General features: G+C 40.8%; 1 long non-coding RNA gene across 1 annotated transcript; it reads right to left on the minus strand.

Moving 5' to 3' along the window:
• Positions 1-461: 461 nt before the first annotated feature.
• Positions 462-19,238, minus strand: LOC122427737. The gene is made up of 3 exons (XR_006265526.1): positions 19,069-19,238; positions 524-525; positions 462-471 (listed from the first exon to the last, which is right to left on the minus strand). It is a non-coding gene; the product is annotated as an uncharacterized LOC122427737 (long non-coding RNA).
• Positions 19,239-19,607: the final 369 nt, after the last annotated feature.

Raw genomic sequence — 19,607 nt, forward strand, 5'->3', positions numbered from 1 at the left:
ATGTCTTTAATTCTCTTAACAGATAATTTATTATCAAATATCTAATGGAGAAGTAGTTAAAAAATGTACCATCAAAACATGGAGGAAAAGGTATTACAGAAATATGTCAGGGAGTTAATTAACATGAACATCTGGGTTTTTTTTTTTTCTGGATTTTGTGATGTTTGAGGTATTTATTAGCTTTTAGTATTTGTAATTTGTTATGATTTCTCATTTTGAATAAATCTTCACATTTGTGTTAGTGTTGTATTTATGATTTTATATTCTTTTACTTTAGAAGACCCCCCCGTCTACCTCCCAAACAGTAAGCCTCAGGTTCTAAAAAATCTGAGCCTACCCGTTGTTTCCTGGCCAGCCAAGCTAAAGTCACTGCATGGTCTCCCTCATGTTACTGAATGTTCATTCTCTCTTGACACTTGTCACTCTGACGTCTTCCCTTGTGACTATTCATAGAGGGCATGGACGCTCTGCCTAGAGCCCCTTCACCGGGGTGAGCCCGTAGACTCCCCCCTGTGAATGGCACCGCTGCAGCCTATGCCTATGACCTTCTCTGCAGACTCGTCCTTGACTAAGGAGCCTCTTCATTTGGGGCAGCCAAGGACTGATAGACAGGGCTACAAAAGCTTCATCCCCTTCCTTCAAAGTACAAGTGGAAGACGCAGTTTGCATGCCAGAGTCCCCAGTGATCAGGCCGAGGTGAGCTTTGATCTGAGCTTGCTCTTGCTTAGCTTCTTCTCATCTCCATACAGGTTCCCTCACCCTTGACAGGTTTCTTCTGAATAAATCACATGCACCCAAATGGCAGTAGTTCTTCTGAATTCATCAGGCCCAATTCTGTGTTATAGAAGTGGGGCTAGTTATAGAACTGGGGCTTCAGAGAATCAAGCATAATGACGAATGACTGGCTGTATCTGTTAGGGATATAGGTGACCAGGGTGGACAGCAAGGGAAGCAACTGAAAGTTGCTTTGGGAAGCTCTTATCAGCTAAATCTGGGCTCTGGAAGTGCTGGCTGTACATGATGGGTGCAAACACAACGTCTGAGAGTCTCTGGCTGACAGTGTTTTATCTGCTGATGGTCTGTCTCCTCTTCTCTCCAGGATGTAAAGTCAAGAGAGTGGGCACTTAATCTGTCTTGCCTACTGCATACCCCTATTACCTGAGATGAGTAAACGCTGAATGAATATATAAATTCCAGTCACTCTGCACATATTTTTTTCTAATCCTCATGACAACCCCAAAAGGAAGATACTGTTTCTTTTCCTGTTACAAATGGGGAACTGAGACAGTGCTTTGACTAAGTGCATTCTTCCAAGGAACACCCCTAGGGAGTGCCCAGCTGAGCCCATTTCTTCCTTGCTGGCACCTTCTCTGACCTCAGGGAGGGAACCCAGCATTTCCCTGCATCACTCTGACCCAACTGTGGGTGTGACCCTCCCTGATCCAGTGCAGAACAGACTGTGTGGATGTCGAAAGGACATGTGGCGCAGAGAATGATTCAGAGATCCTGCAGAGTCAAGATCTAACCTGAGACCTTTTTCTCTGCCCACTTCTGCCTCCCTCCCCGGTCACCAACTAGGAACAGTCACCCCCTACCAACAGGAGTGCTCCAGGTCCCACGGCCTGGGAGGGGGCCACGTGTTGCTCTCCTCCCCCACCACGCACGCACCTCCTCCAAAGTCTGGTCCCCACCCTCAAACCGACCTCTTCCCACGGTAGCTGAGGACTGGTCATTCCCTTTGGGACACCCTCACTTCTCTGGGAGCCATAAGATAAGTTTATAATATCTGGCAGTATATTTCCAAAATCTATCTTACTTACTCTTCATTATTCTTGAATTTTTAAGTTGAGATATAATTGACATATAACACTGTAAGTTTAAGGAATACAACACCTTGGTTTGATACACATATATATTGCAATATGATTACTGTGGAAGCCTTAGCTCACACCTCAGTCACATCACATAATTACCATCCTTTTTTGTGGTGAGAGCAATTAAGATCTAGTCTTTTAGCAACTTTGAACTTTATAATACAGCATTATTGACTAAGATCACTTTGCATTAGATCTCCAGAACCTGATCTCCTAGTTGCAAATTTGTACCCTTAAATAACATCTGCTTAATTCCCACCCCCGCCCCAACCCCTGCTAACCCCACTGTACACTCAGTTTTTGTGAGTTTGGCTTTCTTAGGCTCTTCATATGAAATCATACTGCATTTGTCTTTCTGTGTATAACTTATTTCACTTACCATAATGCCTTCAGTGTCCATCCATGTTTTCACAAATGGCAGGAATTCCTTCTTTCTCATGGTTGAATACTATTGCATTGTGTATGTAACACTACATCTTCTTTATCCATCCGTCCATTGATGGACACTTAGGTTTTTTCCATATCTTGACTATTGTGAATAAAAGCTACAATGAACATGGGTATGCAGATATCTGTTTAAGATACTAATTTCAATTCCTTTGTATCTCATTTCAATTTGAGATACTGATTTTAGTTCAATTGCTGGATATCCAGCAATACCTAGGAAAGAGATTGCTGAATCATATGGTAGTTCAGCTTTTAATATTTTGAGGAGTTGCCATACTACTTTCCATAACGGCCTATACCATTTTACATTCCTATCAACACTGTATACATATTCCCTTTCCTCCACATCTTTGCCAACATTTGTTATTTCTTGTCTTTTCTTGATAATAGCCATCTTAACAGGCATGAAGTAATATTTCACTATGATTTTGATATGCATTTTCCTGATGATTAGTGATGTTGAGCATCTTTTCATATACCTATTGGCCATTTGTATGCCTTCTTTGAAAAAATATCTATTTGAGTCCTTTGCTTATTTTTAACTTGATTATTTGCTTTTTGCTATTGAGTTGTATGAGTTCTTCATATATTTTGATATTAACCCCTGATCAGATACATGATTTGTGAATATTTTCTCCCATTCTGTAGGCTGCCTTTTACCTTTATTGATTGCTTCCTTAGCTGTGCAGAAGTTCTTTAGCTTAATGTAGTCCCACTTCTTTATTTTTTGTTGCCTATGCTCTTGTTGTCTTATCCAATAAATCATTGCCAAGACCAGTGTCAGGGATCTTTTCCCCTATATTTTCTTCTAAGAGTTTCATGGTTTCTGGTCATAAATTGAAGTCTTTGATCCATTTTTAGTTAATTTTTATGAGTGGTATAAGACAGGCATCCTGGTTTTATTCTTTTGCATGAGGATGGCCAGTTTTCCAAGCACCATTTATTGAAGAAACTATCTTTCCCTTGTGTAACTTTGACACCATTGTCAAAAATTAGTGTAGCATATATGTGTGGGTTTATGTCTGGACTCTCTACTCTATGACTTTACCCTACTAACTCTCTCTTTCCAACACTAATGTTTTTAAGTTTCTTCTTAGAAAACTTTCATGAAATTTAATGTGTTCTCATCAGTGACTACCTTCTCACAGAAGGGTAAGCCAAAATACATGCACTGTTTTACGGTCTGCTATTGGGGATGAGATGAACCCACATGAGACAATTATTGGGTAGTACAAATTTAAAAGAAACACCAAGAAATAAGTTGTGCACAAAAGGCAAAAATACTTCTATCTGAGCTTCTCAAAGGAGAGGGCAAGATCATTTGTTGTGGTAAGCCACTGAAGTGATGCTAATTTGCATATCACAAAGGCGATAAGGGTGAGCTTAGGTGCTTAGTAGGGCTTCCCAGGTGACACCAGTGGTAAAGAACCTGCCTGCCAATGCAGGAGACGTAAGAGATATGGGTTGGATCTCTGGGTTCGGGAAGATTCCCTGGAGGAGGGAATGGCAACCCCCTCTAGTATTCTTGCCCAGAGAATCCCATGGACAGAAGAGTATGGCAGGCTGCCGTCCACAGGGTCACAGAGTTGGACATGACTGAAGTGACCTAGCACACATGTGCAGAAAGCTCTAACGAGAGCAAAGGCTTCCTTGGTGGCTCAGACTGTGAAGAATCTGCCTGCAATGAGGGAGACCTGGGTTCGATCCCTGGGTTGGGAAGATCCCCTGGTGGAGGGAATTGCAATCCACTCCAGTATTCTTGCCTGGAGAATCCCCATGGATAGAGGAGCCTGGCAGGGTACAATCCATGGGGTTGCAAAGAGTCAGACACGACTGAGCAACCAAGGGCAGCACACAGCAGAGGGTGAGTAGTCTCCGCTAGCCACTGTTGTAGATGGGACCAGAGGAGGCACCTTCCCAGCTTCCTACTGCTGCTTTCATATACCTCCTTCAACATCGAATTCTCTTTCCTGTCTTCCCCTCTCCTTTCTTCGCTCCTATTATCTGTGCTATATTCTCCCCTTTTCCTTTAGAATTTGAGATTTGATCACATATTCTACTTTTGAGGATGCAGTTTATAGAAGAGAAAGGGCTCCTGAGCCTCACAGATCTGGCAGAAATCTGTGCCTTTTGGGCAAGTCAACCTTTTGCATGGTTGTGAGCATAACTGACACAATCTTGTGTGTGTGTGCTCAGTTGCTGAATTGTGTCCAGCTCTTTGTGGCCTCATGAACTGTAGCCTGCCAGGTTCTTCTGCCCATGGAATTTTCCAGGTGAATACTGGAGTGGGGTGCCATTTCCTACACCAGGGGATCTTCCCGACCCATGGATTGAACCTGTGACTCTGTGTCTCCTGCATTGGCAGGCAGATTCTTCATAACTAGTGCCACTTGGGAAGCATGACACAGTCTTGGGCCCTTACAGTTTCCTAAGTCCTCTTGTTGACCCTACCCAGGAATATACTTTGTAGCAAATCATTTCTCTATCATCCAGGGCTTTGTAGTTAATAATCAATAATAACAATAATAATTGTTTAATGATCATTAGGGCCAGGTAACTCCCAAACAATGATGCAAACTTTTGCTGATGTGTTCCTGGCTCCCACAAGACTAGTTACCCATTTATAAATCTTGACTTAGGAATGCATTCATTATAAGATGAATAAGCTCTGGGGATCCATGTACAGCATGGTGACTATAGTTCCCAATACTATATGTTTGAACATTGCTAAGAGAATAGATTTTAAAAGCTCTTACCACATACAAGCACACAATATGTAAGTATGTGATGTGATGAATGTGTAAACTAATCTTATTGTGGTAATCATTTTACGATACATACGTATATCCTATCATATACTTATATTCTTAAACTTATACATTGTTAAGTCAATATGTCAGTAAAGCTGGAAAATAATTTTTAAAAAATAGTATCACAACAATAACACATAATAATAAATTGACAGTAGTTTCTGCAAAATAGAGACCAATTATAAGAGGCTGGATGCCCCAAGCTGTTTGGGATGGTCCCAGGTACCTTGCTCTTGAAAGTTTAGTACAAGTCTCTTAAACTGTAACCTGTGAGTGAATGACCTTGAGATCGCATTCAAATGCAGATTCAGATTAAACAAGTCTGAGTTGCAGGTCGAGAGTCTGTATTTCTAACAAACTTTCAGGTGATGCCAGTACTTCTGGTCCACAGACCACTTTTGAGTAGTCACGATTTGATGGATGGTAACTGTTTCCTCACTCACATACTCAGCTTAATATCAGAAAAAACAATTACTGAAGACAGGGACACAAGCTGAGCCTGTAGGTATGAGCTCCTGAATTGACACTTCCTATATTTAAAAAGAGTTCAAGGCAGTTGCACTGCATTTACTTTACAAATAACTTGCTTTTCTGATCCCAAGATTCTCTATTGTACCTGTACAGCCACGCTGCTAGCAATCCTAGGGTTCACACATGATTCTAAAATAAAGTTGTTTGTTTGTTTTGGTGAACCTTGATCTTAACATACCAAACTCAAAGGAGTTAGAACACGTTAGGGTTGACTCCGTAGTTACAATGGTGTTGTCATCCTGTTCATCAGTTTGATAAGACAGACATCTATTCCAGGGAGTTGTCAGCTCACCAAGTGCAAATTTGAGAAATATATTTTCTACCTGAGATTTGAAGAAAGCAGAAACAAGGTGCTGGGGACAAAGGTTATGTCAGAAGATGTACTGGAATAATTTCTTTCAAGAAGTTAGATGGCAATAACATCTTACACTTGTTTAATGTTTATATTTACAGAACAACTTCATCTGAGGTATGTCATTTAATCGTCAAGAAAACCCTAAGAGGCAACTTTTTTTTTTTTTCCTTTTCTTTCTTTTTTTTTTTTTTAAACAGATTAAGAAACAAGAGTTGAGAGGCAAAGTGATTTCTCAAAGTCACCTGCTAGAGTGGAAATGGGTCTGGAGCAGACCATTCATCCCTCCTGGTTCTTTTCTCATTGCAACATTGGCAACTATGTCATATGTTTGTTTCCAATAGCCTTTCCTGGGCAGACATCAATAATTGATCCTGGAATTCTTTTCCACTTAACTCTGAACACTGAGTTTCACAACCTTCCCAACTCCATATCTCAGAAAACTAGAAAGCCTCTACCAAGGAATTGGACCTGGTAAGAATCATATTTCCCTCCTACATGTGTTAGCTTTTATTATTCACAAAGATTGATTATAAAGAATCTCACTTTCCTTGAAGATCTAGAAAGGGATAAGCATTCACTTTTTCTGATCTACTTAAAGTCTGTGGAAGTCCTTTCCAGCCCTGGAATTCCGTGAAGTTAACTTCCAAGTTATTATAGTGAGGAGATATCTATGGTGAGATAGATAGAATCCTAGAACGGATCCCCTGATTCTCTCCCTAATGTTCACACCCTACGTAATCTCCCCTCCCCTTGAGTTTCGGTGGGACTAGTGACCTGCTTTTAGCCAACAGAATATGACAAAGAGGAAGGGATTTTATGGATGTAATTGAAGTCCCAAATCAGTTGATTCTGAGTAAGTCAAAAGGGAGATTGTCATGGATGGACTTGACTCAATCAGGTAAATGTCCTTAACAGAGGATTGGGCTCTCCCTTCGGTCAGAGATTCTCTCTCCATTGCTGGCTCTGAAGTAGAGTGCCATGTTGTGAGAAAGCCTAAGGAGAGGGCATGTGATAGGCAGCTGCAGTTGCCTCTAGAGCTGAGAGCAGCCCTAGCTGTAACCAGCAAGTAAACTGGTTGTATGACTTCAGCCATAAGCAGATGAGGTCTATCAACGACCTGAAGGAGTTTGGAAGCAGATCGTTGTCCAGTTGAGCCAGGCTAACACCTTGTTTGTAGCCTTATAAGACCCTAAGCAGGGGACCCAGCTAAGCCATGCCCAGCTCTTGGCCCACAGAACCTGTGGGATAATAAATATGTGTTGTATTAAACTGCTAAGTTTATAATCATTTGTTACGCAGCAGTAGAAAACTAACACACATACCTTATGCTGTACTTGCATTATTAAATCTCAATCTTGTTCTGTTCAGCTACTGCCCATCTATTCACTTCTTCAAAATGCTAGTCAAAGCTCACTTAGGCTCAATTTTGTCTGAACCTGAGGATAAGGAAGAGAGATATAGGACCCTGGAATACAGGGAAGACCTCACTCCACACCCCTACATTCCTGAATGATTTTACAATCCAACTGATGGCTGGCTGTGAAAACTGCAAACCAAAGAAGAACCCTTACACTTTGCTATGATTTTCCAACTTTTACCAAGGATCACCACAGCAAAAAAGCCATTTAATGATATGCGTTCTAGGCAGTCCTACTTGAAAGTCCTGTAAGCAGATAAACTTGAGTTTGTTTTCATAGTTAATCATAAATTCTAAGTTTTCTTTAGTGAGATTTTCTAACACAATGTAGGCTTAGAGCTGCTTTCATTTATCTAATCATTTAGCATTGACTATGGGCCATGCTCAGTCTGGGGCAATGAGGATATAAGGATGAGTAAATCAGGACAGTTGCCCTCCAGTTGCTAGAGGAGAAGACAGTCAAGAAAACCAATAATCACAATGCAACGTGGATGGAAAGGGCAGTAGGTAAGTGAGAATCAGGAGTCTGAAAAGAACTATCTCCCCAGAAAAAACTATCTCCCCACATTACTACAGTGAAGATTATTACTTGTCTCTCCTAAGAGACTGTGAAGGCTATTCTTTCTGTGACTATTCATTAGATTCTAAGTACTTAGTAGCACTTGAAAATAGTAGATGTTCAATACTGCATATCATTGAAAGTAAGACACCACAGTTAAGATCATATCATTATTTTACCTCCCATGAAAAAAGATGTTGCTAATTAAACTACAGTGTGCAAAAAATCATAAACAGATTGTGATTTCAGAAATGTTCAACTGTAGGGGGAAATACTCAACTTAGAATTGATTTATAGCAAGTAATCACTGAGCTGTTTATTGAATTTCTAGAGGGACTGTGGGAATAAAACAGTAGAGGTTTCAGAGTGTATTTCAAAGATGTAATATACATTTACAGCATGTTATCCAGCACTGAACACTGTTGATTTGAACGGAGTTGTCAGAAGAGTGATCTCCTGAGTTCTTGACTCCAAAACAGAGCTGCATGAGGACCTATCTTTAAATATCTCTAAGAGTTGTAAGAGCCCAACGCTATGAAAGATCCCATAAAGTTTAAAAATTCTTAACTAGATAGAGAATACATTTACTTGTCTTAGAATTCCATCTAGCGTAAAGGTCTTTAGAATTAGACCAAAAAAAAAAAAAAGAAGAAGAAAGAAAGAAAAGCATCTACTATTTTGGGCTGAACTGTGTCTCCTCTGCAAATTCACATATTGAAGCCCTAACCCTGGTGCCTAAGATGGCAACCTTGGAAATAGGGTCACTGCAGACATAATTTAAGATGAGGTCAAGCTGGAGTACTCGGCCCCTTCTTTAACATGCCTGGTGTCCTTGTTAAAATGAGAAATTTGGACACAGGCCCCTGGGGAGAATACCATGTGAAGCTGAATGCAGAGATCAGGGTGATGGGTCCACAAGCCAAGGAATGTGCAAGGCTGCCAGCCAACCATTAGAAGTTAGGAGAGAGACCTGGAGTAGATTCTCCCTCACAGCTCTCAGAAGGAACCAACCCAACAAAAGCTTGATTTCAGATTTCTAGTCTTCAGACCTCTGGGATAATCAATTTCTGTTATTTAAACAATCCAGTTTGTGGTATTTTGTTATGGTTCCTTAGCAAACAAATACATTGCCATATCCTAAAAGCTAAAGAAATGCCACATCGTATCACATGACCAGACTGAGTGGAAGTTGCAGACCTCTGTGAGTAGGCAAAGTTAAGCAGTGTGAGTCAGGAGACCAAAATGCTTTCAGCGTTTTGAAATCTATGACACAACACCTATAAAAAGATGGTCTGTCAGTGAAAAGAATTGCTTCAGATGTCTGTAGCTCCAGGTTTCACCTCTGACCAAAATCTCTGGACATTAGAATCCTCTAATAATTAGTGTGGTAATTGTCATCTTTAGTAGCTGGGCAACTGTAGTTGGGATGACAGCACTTTTCCCAGTCTTTCCATCCCAGAAAGATTAAGAATCAGGTAGAGAAAGATTTTAAGAGCATCAAAATGAAGATATTAGTATGTTTTGTATTAGGAAAGGCTCTTTGTACATGTGACACATTCCAGATGTCCTTCATCCTCTCATAAAACTTTCTACCATCTGGTTGGAGAGGCATAGAGCTTGTGTTGGTCCATGAGAGTGGATCATTATATTGTCAAGAATTTTGAAAACTATTGATAAACAACATTTCAAACCTTGCAACTGCACAAGAAGCTAAAACTATGACTAGCACTCTTGTAAGCAATAGTGCCCAAGCCGAAAGAAGTGCCAATTTAATGAACATAATCTGTGTGTTGAGGCTGAGAAATAGTCTAATAGCAGATGACATATCATGTTTAATGACAATACTTTTATTGGGAATGGGATGCAACTCTGTTAAATCACAGTTGAAATGCAACCACAGTTGAGTTTGGCAAAAATCTTCAATGACGTTCTGAGAAAATCAATTGACTATATGGCACATACAATAAAGAATATTACAGATTTTATTTTTCATTATTTGGAAGTTATGTGCTACATGTATTGACTTTCCCTCCTCCCCCGCCACCCCCCCCCCCATAGCAGACCACTAATAGATACTGAGATAACAACTATGATGAATCCAGATGGTGGTAAAATCCGTGAAGGCATTAAAGCAGAGTGATGTGCTGGAGATTGCCCAGTGGTTGGGGAAAGCTCATGGAAGGGTGAATGACTAAAAGCAGCCAGCCATGTGAAAATAGGAGGCATGCCCTTCTGGAAGGATAAGTTCAGAGGCCGTGAGGGGGGAAAGAATTTGTGTGCTGCTATCATCGTGTTGCTAACAGAATCTGCACCTGAGATCCCAACCTGAGGTCTCCACTTACTCCTTTCTTCTCCATTCTATGTCTGGGAGCCATGCAGGGTCACTGTCCCTTTGGCCCCTGGAAATGCCTGTGGTTATTGGCTTCCTCCATGGACCCTCAGAGGTCTGTATCCGTTCAGTTTAGTTCAGTTCAGTCGCTCAGTCGTGTCTGACTCTTTGTGACCCCATGGACCGCAGCACGCCAGGCCTCCCTGTCCATCACCAACTTCCGGAGTTTGCTCAAACTCATGTCCATTGAGTCGGTGATGCCATCCAACCATCTCATCCTCTGTTGTCCCCTTCTCCTCCTGCCTTCAATCTTGCCCAGCATCAGGGTCTTTTCCAATGAGTCAGTTCTTCGCATCAGGTGGTCAAAGTATTGGAGCTTCAGCTTCAGCACCAGTGCTTCCAATGAACATTCAGGACTGATCTCCTTTAGCATGGACTGGTTGGATCTCCTTGCAGTTCCAGGGACTCTCAAGAGTCTTCTCCAACACCACAGTTCAAAAGCATCAATTCTTCAGCACTCAGCTTTCTTTATAGTCCAACTCTCGCATCCATACATGACCACTGGAAAAACCATAGCTTTGACTAGACGGACCTTTGTTGGCAAAGTAATGTCTCTGCTTTTTAATATGCTGTCTAGGTTGGTCATAGCTTTTCTTCCAAGAAGCAAGAGTCTTTTAAGTTCATGGCTGTAGTCACCATCTGCAGTGATTTTGGAGCACTGTTTCCATTGTTTCCCCGTCTATTTGCCATAAAGTGATGGGACTGGGTTCCATGATCTTAGTTTTCTGTTTTCTGAATGGTGAGTTTTCTGAATGTTAAGGTCTGTATGGTTTAGATAATTATATTATACATTCCTTTCTTGTTTCTCTTCTTTGGTGGAATTCAAAGGCTGGGAACCTATATTTTTCCATTTTCCCTGATCTTAAGTTAACTTTCTTAACTGTTTAAACTAGACTCCATCTGAGGCCTCAGAACTGCCTGCCCACTTTTTCTAATGGTGCAGTTGTATCCCTGCCAGGCACCTCATTCGTGGGCTTATTTAATGTCACCCTTGGTTAGCGGCAAACTAGTCCTTGTATGAGCCACTTAAAAAATGTTTATGCTTCAGTTTGGCTCTGGAAATTGAAAGCTCCTAAAGTAAAAGGAGACAGTTCAGGACAGATGTTTGGATTTCCATACCTTTCATAATCCCACTTATTTAGTCATTCTGGGTTCCTGAAATCAGGAGGCCTGTCTGGGCTCTGGGGAAAGGCTCAAAGGATGTTTCTTTTTAGTGTCACAGCAAAACATCCAACTCTTAAATGCCATGGCCCTAATTCATTCTTAATGATGGTGCAAATGAGTTGAATATTTCACATTGTCGACTTTCAACTTTCCAAACATCGTTAAACAAAACCATTACAGTGATATATTTGGTTCAACAGATAAGTGCTTTGGCTGCAGCATGAAATAGCTAATTAGTAATTTAAAATATAACGCCTTGCCTTTTTTCCCTTTTAGTTTATAACAAGGGAAACTTTCTCCTCTGGAGTATGAGGGGCTGGTTCTTCTCACTGACTGCCGAGTACTTCCCTTGTTTCCAGTGCTTGTGAGCCAGTCTGGAGTGTTTAAGTCAGCTTGTGAAATTACCAACGTCAAGTTGTCAAGTCGATTGCTGACATTAGAGCCAGCTGCTTTAAGTATCAGCGCAGCTGCTTTGTGAGATGAGAACAAAACCTTGCCACTGCTTCTTGTTCTAAGGCTGAGCTATGTGAAAATGCTGATCATGAACCAAGGGGCGCATAACACATTCATTTTTGCTCCTTTTACCACCAGCTCAGATTTCTAAAATAGTGAAACCTAAGTTCAGGAATCTGGAAGCAAAAATGTGCCCCTGATTCTGAAACAGTGCTATTACTCATGGATTTCAGGATCTGCTTTTTCCATTTTTTGAATGTATGACTCATGGAGTTGTTAAGAAACCACTCATGAAGGCCCCAGTCACTTGGATAATTAAAGTTCCTCCTGGGTAAGAACAACAGTCCCTATTTCTGGAGAGACTGGGGAGCCCAGTGAGCAACTATGAGCACAGTCAAAGCCTTCCTGCTGTGAGGCTTTGCTTCACCATGTTCCGGTCCAGATGGACCCAGAGAGTAGGGTACAAAGATGCCTAAAATGGAACTAAAGAAAGAATTGAACAGGCGTGGACAAGGCCACTTCACCAAGACTGGGACAGAAATGGGGCAGAGGGAAGCTCCGTGTAAGCCCAAAGACTTTTTTATCCTATTTATCCTAAACTCTGACCCAGGCTTAGCCTCTTTAACATCCTGTATTAATGCACTTGGTACAAACATGATTACCTCTAAGCAAGGGAACATAGATGATTACAAAATGAGTGATTAAGCACATATAATGTGAGGGAGCAATAATTTCCTCTTCCCTTCCCCACTTTGTCCTTCTCTCTCTTCCTTGTACTAAAAAACAAAGTCAACCCCCAGTAAGTTGGAAGATCTAATTGGCTATATGAAGTGATTTGTGAAAGGAAAGCAGCCCATCTAGGAACCAAAAGGGGCCTCAGAGGAGCAGCACAAAATGGAAAACTTCTCTAGAAGCAGGGGTGGGGACAAGGAAGCCATTAGCTGGGAAAAAAATGAAAAGATCATTTGGGGCCAGGATATCATCTTTTCTGGTGTGGGGAAAGTCAGGGGTCTTTATCATACAGGTCATTTCACTGATAATCAGGAAACTTCAGATGGACTATTTTAAAGGCCATATTTCTGGGAAGGGTTGAGATAGCAATTAAGTCCTGACTTGCTGTAGTAAGGGGCAAATTATCCCATTTTGGGCTTCTTATTTCCTTCTAACACTTGGTTTTTAAATATTAAAAACAAAACAACCCTATGTTTTGCTATGGGAGTGTAGTTTCATCAGCTCCCTTTCATTCCAGACTATCCCAGCTGTCAATCAAAGCCAAATAACCAAAGCTGGCCCTAATTCAAAAGAAAAAAATGTCTTCTGTGATACACTTTGACATGTGTTGAATGATTTAGTAAGATCAAGGTTTCTCATCTCATTTTCTAAGACCTTCTTAGTTCATCTTTCTCCCATGTTTCATTATTTTCACTGACATTAACTTCTAATGTCCCAAATATTATCTTTTTCTGCTCTTTGTACAGAAGTTACTAGTTGAGTGCTCTGGCCAATAAGTCTTCAAATAACAAAACCGAAAAAAATTTTTTTAAACTTTGACTGAAGAAAACCTTACAACTTAAAAGTTGGGAGTTAAGTTTATAACTTATCGAGGTCTCTAGCCAGGAGTATAGCCTTTCAGGTAGATCTGAGGAACTGTTTTGAAGAGAGAAGGGAGGAGTCAGGCTATATAGTGGGGCTTTGGGCTGGAAAAAATCATGTAGTTGAACATCAAAATATTACTGCAAATGACAAAAGACTACTGCTAATCACAAAAAAATCGTCCTCTCAAGCTTATGCTTTAAGTGCTTTTATTTGTATGGGAAGATGAAAAAACTCTGGATTTATTGAAATTATTCCTTAGATATGCATCTTAACTATTTAGGGCCAGTCCCCAAAGCACAGAATGCTTCCTTTTTCTCTTCATCCTGAATGCCCCTGAGGGTGCACCATTGGTGGGTGGCTACAGTGACTAATGGCTTGATCCTTGTAGAACTGGGATGGCAGGCAACATCCTTTGTTTACTGGAATGGCAGTTCCTTGTTCAGAGAGATATTAGTATCAATTCAGTTCAGTTCAGTCGCTCAGTCGTGACCGACTCTTTGCGACCCCATGAACCGCAGCACGCCAGGCCTCCCTGTCCATCACCAGCTTCCGGAGTTTACCCAAACCTATGTCCATTGAGTCAGTGATGCCATCCAACCATCTCTTGTCCCCTTCTCCTCCTGCCTTCAATCTTTCCCTGAATCAGGGTATTTTCAAATGAGTCAGCTCTTCGCATCAGGTGGCCAAAGTATTGCAGTTTCAGCTTCAACATCAGTCCTTCCAATGAATATTCAGGACTGATTTCCTTTAGGATGGACTGGTTGGATCTCCTTGCAGTCCAAGGGACTCTCAAGAGTGTTCTCCAACACCACAGTTCAAAAGCATTAATTCTTCGGCTCTCAGCTTTCTTTATAGTCCAACTCTCACATCCATACATAACTACTGGAAAAACCATAGCCTTGACCAGATGGACCTTTGTTGGCAAAGTAATGTCTCTGCTTTTTAATATGCTGTCTAGGTTGGTCATAACTTTCTTCCAAGGAGTAAGTGTCTTTTAATTTCATGGCTGCAACACCACCTGCAGTGATTTTGGAGCCCCCAAAAATAAAATCCGCCAGCCACTATTTCCCCATCTATTTGCCATGAAGTGATGGGACCAGATGCCATGATCTTAGTTGTCTGAATGTTGAGCTTTAAGCTAACTTTTTCACTCTCCTCTTTCACTTTCATCAAGAGGCTCTTTAGTTCTTCTTCACTTTCTGCCATAAAGATGGTATCATCTGCATATCTGAGGTTATTGATATTTCTCCCGGCAATCTTGATTCCAGCTTGTGCTTTATCCAGCTCAGTGTTTCGAATGATGTACTCTGCATATAAGTTAAATAAGCCGGGTGACAATATACAGCCTTGATGTACTCCTTTTCCAATTTATAAAAGGGATGAAGTGTCTACCAAGGCCATGATTCTGGAGCTGTGCTTCAAGGTGCCCTGAAGTGCTGTAGCAAACTCACAGGGATGCAACAGGACATTTGAAAACTTGAAGCACAGCATCTGGTCAGATATTGCAGCAACTGTAAGCTCAAGGAAGTTCACAGGATTAGCATTTAATTGTGCAGCATCCCTCATCATGGCATACACTTGTGAAATATTGCACAAAGCAGTGTAGAACAGCGAATGAGGATGGTAATGTCCAGTTATTGAAATAAATTCCTAGGCCCAGAGTGGAGCCACTTCTGAAAAAGAGCAGGACCCCCTGGGCTTCCTGGACATGGAAGCCTTTCTGTCCCCCATTTCTTGTCTGTAGGAGATAGACTCCTGCTTCCAAGACCTCCTCTGAGTCCCAAAGGGAAGACACCAACAGTTGCTGATCAAGGAAGGGAGGAGTTGCAGAGACAAGGGAAGAGCAGTCAAGAAACAACAGTGTAGTCTTTGGGCAGGGTCCTGGTTTCTACTCAAGGGATTCCCATAACAATATCTTTGAACTGTTTATAGAACTAAAACCCTCAATAAATGGAAGATGCTAGCATTCTTCATTCCAGAGAAGACCATCAGAGACCAGATTAAAGGAACCAGAAAAGTTCATCAGGAGATCATGTGAGGTTAGATTAAAGGAGTGCACACACCCTAATCTTATCAGTAGCTCCACCCTTGAACCATTCCTATAAAATTCCTCACCAAATCCTCCCAGGTTGGGACACACAGTTTTGAAGGACACAAGTCCACTGTGTCCCCCTTTGCCTGGCAAAGCAATAAAGCTATTTTTTTCTACTTCACCCAAAAATCTGTCTATGAGATTTGATTCAGCACCACTGCACAGAGGTCTAGCTTTTAGCATCAGTAGTAAGATGATGGAAAGATTGAAAGAGAGTTCTTGTGAGTAAACACCTGTCTGCAATGTTAATTATGAACCAACCATAAAAGGGGGCTCTGTGACTACCCAGAAATCTCACATCAACCTTATAAACTGGAGAAATTTAGCGTTCACACCAAGAAAGGACAGAACCCTCTAGACCCTGTATTGATCAGATCATGTCTGTGTTACATCATTCAGTTCTAGGACTCACATCTTAAAACAGGAAATATTGTGACAAAGATTCTCTCCTTGACCAAACTTAGGTTCCTCTGAGCCCTATTTTCAACTAGGGTTTGGCCTTGGCCCATGTCCTATCTTTAGCATACGTACCTCAGTTGTAGTAAGAATCCTGCTAAGTCAGTTTATTTAGAATCTTCCTACCTTTGATGTTGCCTCCTAGTAATTTTCCACCCACTGATTTCTTACTCAGCTCATGGGCTATACATTCTCAGCTGTCTTGGCTGTATTTGGAGGTGAGCTGAATAGTTCTCCCCTGTTACAACACCTCCATTGCAATAGTCTTGCATAAAGTCTTCCTTAACATTTTAACAAGTGTCAAAATATTTTTTTTAAAAACAGTTGACACATTATAAAGTGTCTGAGAGGATGACTCAAGAAGTGATGAGTCTTACAATCACATTCCTTGGGGGTAGAGTTAAAGAGCCTAGGGCTTAATTGCAGAGATGTGATTTTTAAAATAGCATATTTTTTGCTCTGCCTGTATATTAGTTACCATGTAGCAGGGGTTCCTCCTGAACATCTAAGGACTCAGGAGTGAGGCACGTCCAGAAGTTTGGTATAGGAAATTCTCTCCAGGAAAGGATCAAAGCAAGAGTCAAGGAGGCCTCTGGGGGAAATGAAGTCAGGTAGAGAGAGCCATGTTATCAGCCTAGAGAAACCAATGCTTGGGAGGAAGAAATATTCCTATACTTTTCTAGATTTTTCTGATCTAAGAACTAAAATTGACATAAAGCAAATTAACGGGAGAAAATGAAACAAAATTTAATAATATATATGTGTGCATGTGTGCTAAGTTTCTTCAATTGTGTTCGACTCTGTGACCCTATGGACTGTAGCCTACCAGGTTCCTCTCTCCATGGGATTCTCTAGGCAAAAATACTGGAATGGATTGCCATGTCCTCATCCAGGGGTTCTTCCTGACCCAGGGATCAAACCTCTTGTGTCTCCTGTGTTGGCAAGTGGGTTCTTTACCACTAGCGCCACCTGGGAAGCCCCACCCAATAACTTAATACTTCAACTGAGTTATCAGGGAAGCCAAAGTGAAAGTCGCTCAGTCGTGTCCAGCTCTCTGCAACGGTATAGTGCATGGAATTCTCCAGGCCAGAATACTGGAGTGGGTAGCCTTTCCCTTCTCCAGGGAATCTTCCCAATTCAGGGATCGAATTCAGGTCTCCTGCATTGCAGGTGGATTCTTTACCAGCTGAGCCACATGGGAAGCATATACACGATAGAAAAACAGAAAAACTGAGTAACTCTCCCAGATGGCCAAAGCTCTCACCTTAAATACCATCCTCAGCTAAAGACAAAAGAGAGGCTAAAGGTAGGGAGAGTCAGTCATGAGTGGCTACCAGGAAAAGCACAGTAAACAAAGGTGATTCTGATACAGATTTGTCTTTGCCTTCTCCATTGATCAATGTTTCTAGAGACTTGGTCATCCTTTTCAAGGCACAGAGAGGGGAACACCCTTGCAAATGAAGATTTTCCTTACAGAAAATATTTCCTACAAAACAGCAACTCCTTTTGCTTCTTGGTTTTCAGACCTCTTCCCAAGTCTGCTGCTTCTTAGAAAATAACCAGCTTAAAACAGCTCAGCACTATTGGTTTTGTGTTATGTGGTCTGTCTTCTGCATGGTTTTATCAGTAATGTAACCCTCTTCCAATATAAGTTCTCTTGATTTTTGTCATAGTCATAAATTAATACTTTGAGATGTATCTCTTCACTTGTTCATTACTTTTGTGTTGAAATGAAGTACTTAAAACTGTTTACATGAACTTTGTGGACTAAGATTTGTATATATGTTCAACTGCCATTTAGCTGGCTTTTTAATTAGTATGCTTGTTTTCAGTGTTTAAGACAATGTAATGTGACTATAAATCATAAACACATTTTAAATCATTTCCTCCTGTATATTTGTACTCTGAGAGAGCCTTATTTTATACTTCCAGCAGAATTACTACTTGTGATAGTTTGTTTACATTCCCCAGAATGTGCCTCTTGTGCAAATTTTGTGTTCTTATTAAAAGCACTTGCTGTGGTAAACAAAACAAAACAAAACACAACTAATCTGCCAAAGAGACATATTATAGGGTGGTCAATTCTGTTCCCGTACAGTGGGGACGGTGTTGCTGACCATAGTCTCCTATCAGTACTGTTGAGAGAGTCCTGAAGAAAGAAGTGAAAACAAAAACAATTCTATTCACATCTTTATAAGCTGTTAGAAGAGAATGATCGCTCCTCTTGGGTTCCTCCTCACAAATGAAATCTCATTTTCTTCACTCCAATGAGGCATTCATGAGGCAACTAAGAATTCTCATACTCTTGTCTGGACCTCACCCCAAGAGAGAGAGAGATTGGTGCAAGGAAATGGTTTAGAAAGCAAAAAGAGAGCAAAATCCATGCACAGTGTGATAAAAGATAACTTCTGCATGATAGATCCCACTCAGAATACTTGCACATTTACTTAGTACCATCTCTGGGTCATGGGAATCTACCAGGAATACAGCTGCATGGTCTGGCTTTGGGTCCAGATACTTAGTTCTTTAGCATTGTTTTTGAAGCTCTGATAAGTGTTTTCAGGATTATTTGAGGCATTTCTTGTCCCTGGACAAATCAGTCTGACTTGCATGCTTCTCATTCATTTACAAATTTCTTACAATTTGGAGGATTATTGAGGCACCATGAAAAAATTAAAAATATGAGGATGCTATGTATGATGTATCCTTTTTATTATTTTTGTAATAAGCTAGAAAATGATGAAAAGGCAAGTGAACCATTAAAATCAGTTGTAACCCTATCACTGGCAGTGACCACCATAAATGTCAGTGTCTTCTTATATGTACACAGACACACATTTTTTTTTTTTCATTTTAACAGTATTTAATGAAAGTTGTAGACAAGATGACTTTATTCCTGCATCTTCTCAATTGTTTCTTCCTTACATTTGCCCTTTTCCTTTCCTACTTGGCGAGATTTGGCTTTACGTTCGAGGATCTTTTTGCGGTCTTTATCCAGTTTTAGTCTGGTGATAACCACCTTGCTGGGGTGAATGCCCACATGGTCAGTTGTGCCATTAGCCTTCTCCCGCTGCACTCGTTCAATGTAGATGACGTATTACAGACACACATTTTTTCCTCTTTTTTTTTTCTTTTTTAACAAAACTGATATTGCTGTCTCATAAATTTTTCTTTTTTGTTTCTAAATAAAAATAGCTCTTCCCCCCAACTATATTGTATGGAGACCAGAAAACATAGAAATATATAATAAGGAAGTGTTTCTGTTTTACATGTGAATCTAAAACAACATTTTAGGTGGCAAGAATACACAGAAGAACTATACAAAAAAAAATTTTCTGGAGAAGGAAATGGCAACCCACTCCAGTACTCTTGCCTAGAAAATCCCATGAACAGAGGAGCCTGGTGCAGGCTACTGTCCATCGGGTCACAAAGGGTTGGACGTGACTGAGCAACTTCACTTCAGG

Source organism: Cervus canadensis, chromosome 25 (genome assembly GCF_019320065.1).
Source record: "Cervus canadensis isolate Bull #8, Minnesota chromosome 25, ASM1932006v1, whole genome shotgun sequence".
NCBI lineage: Eukaryota > Metazoa > Chordata > Mammalia > Artiodactyla > Cervidae > Cervus > Cervus canadensis.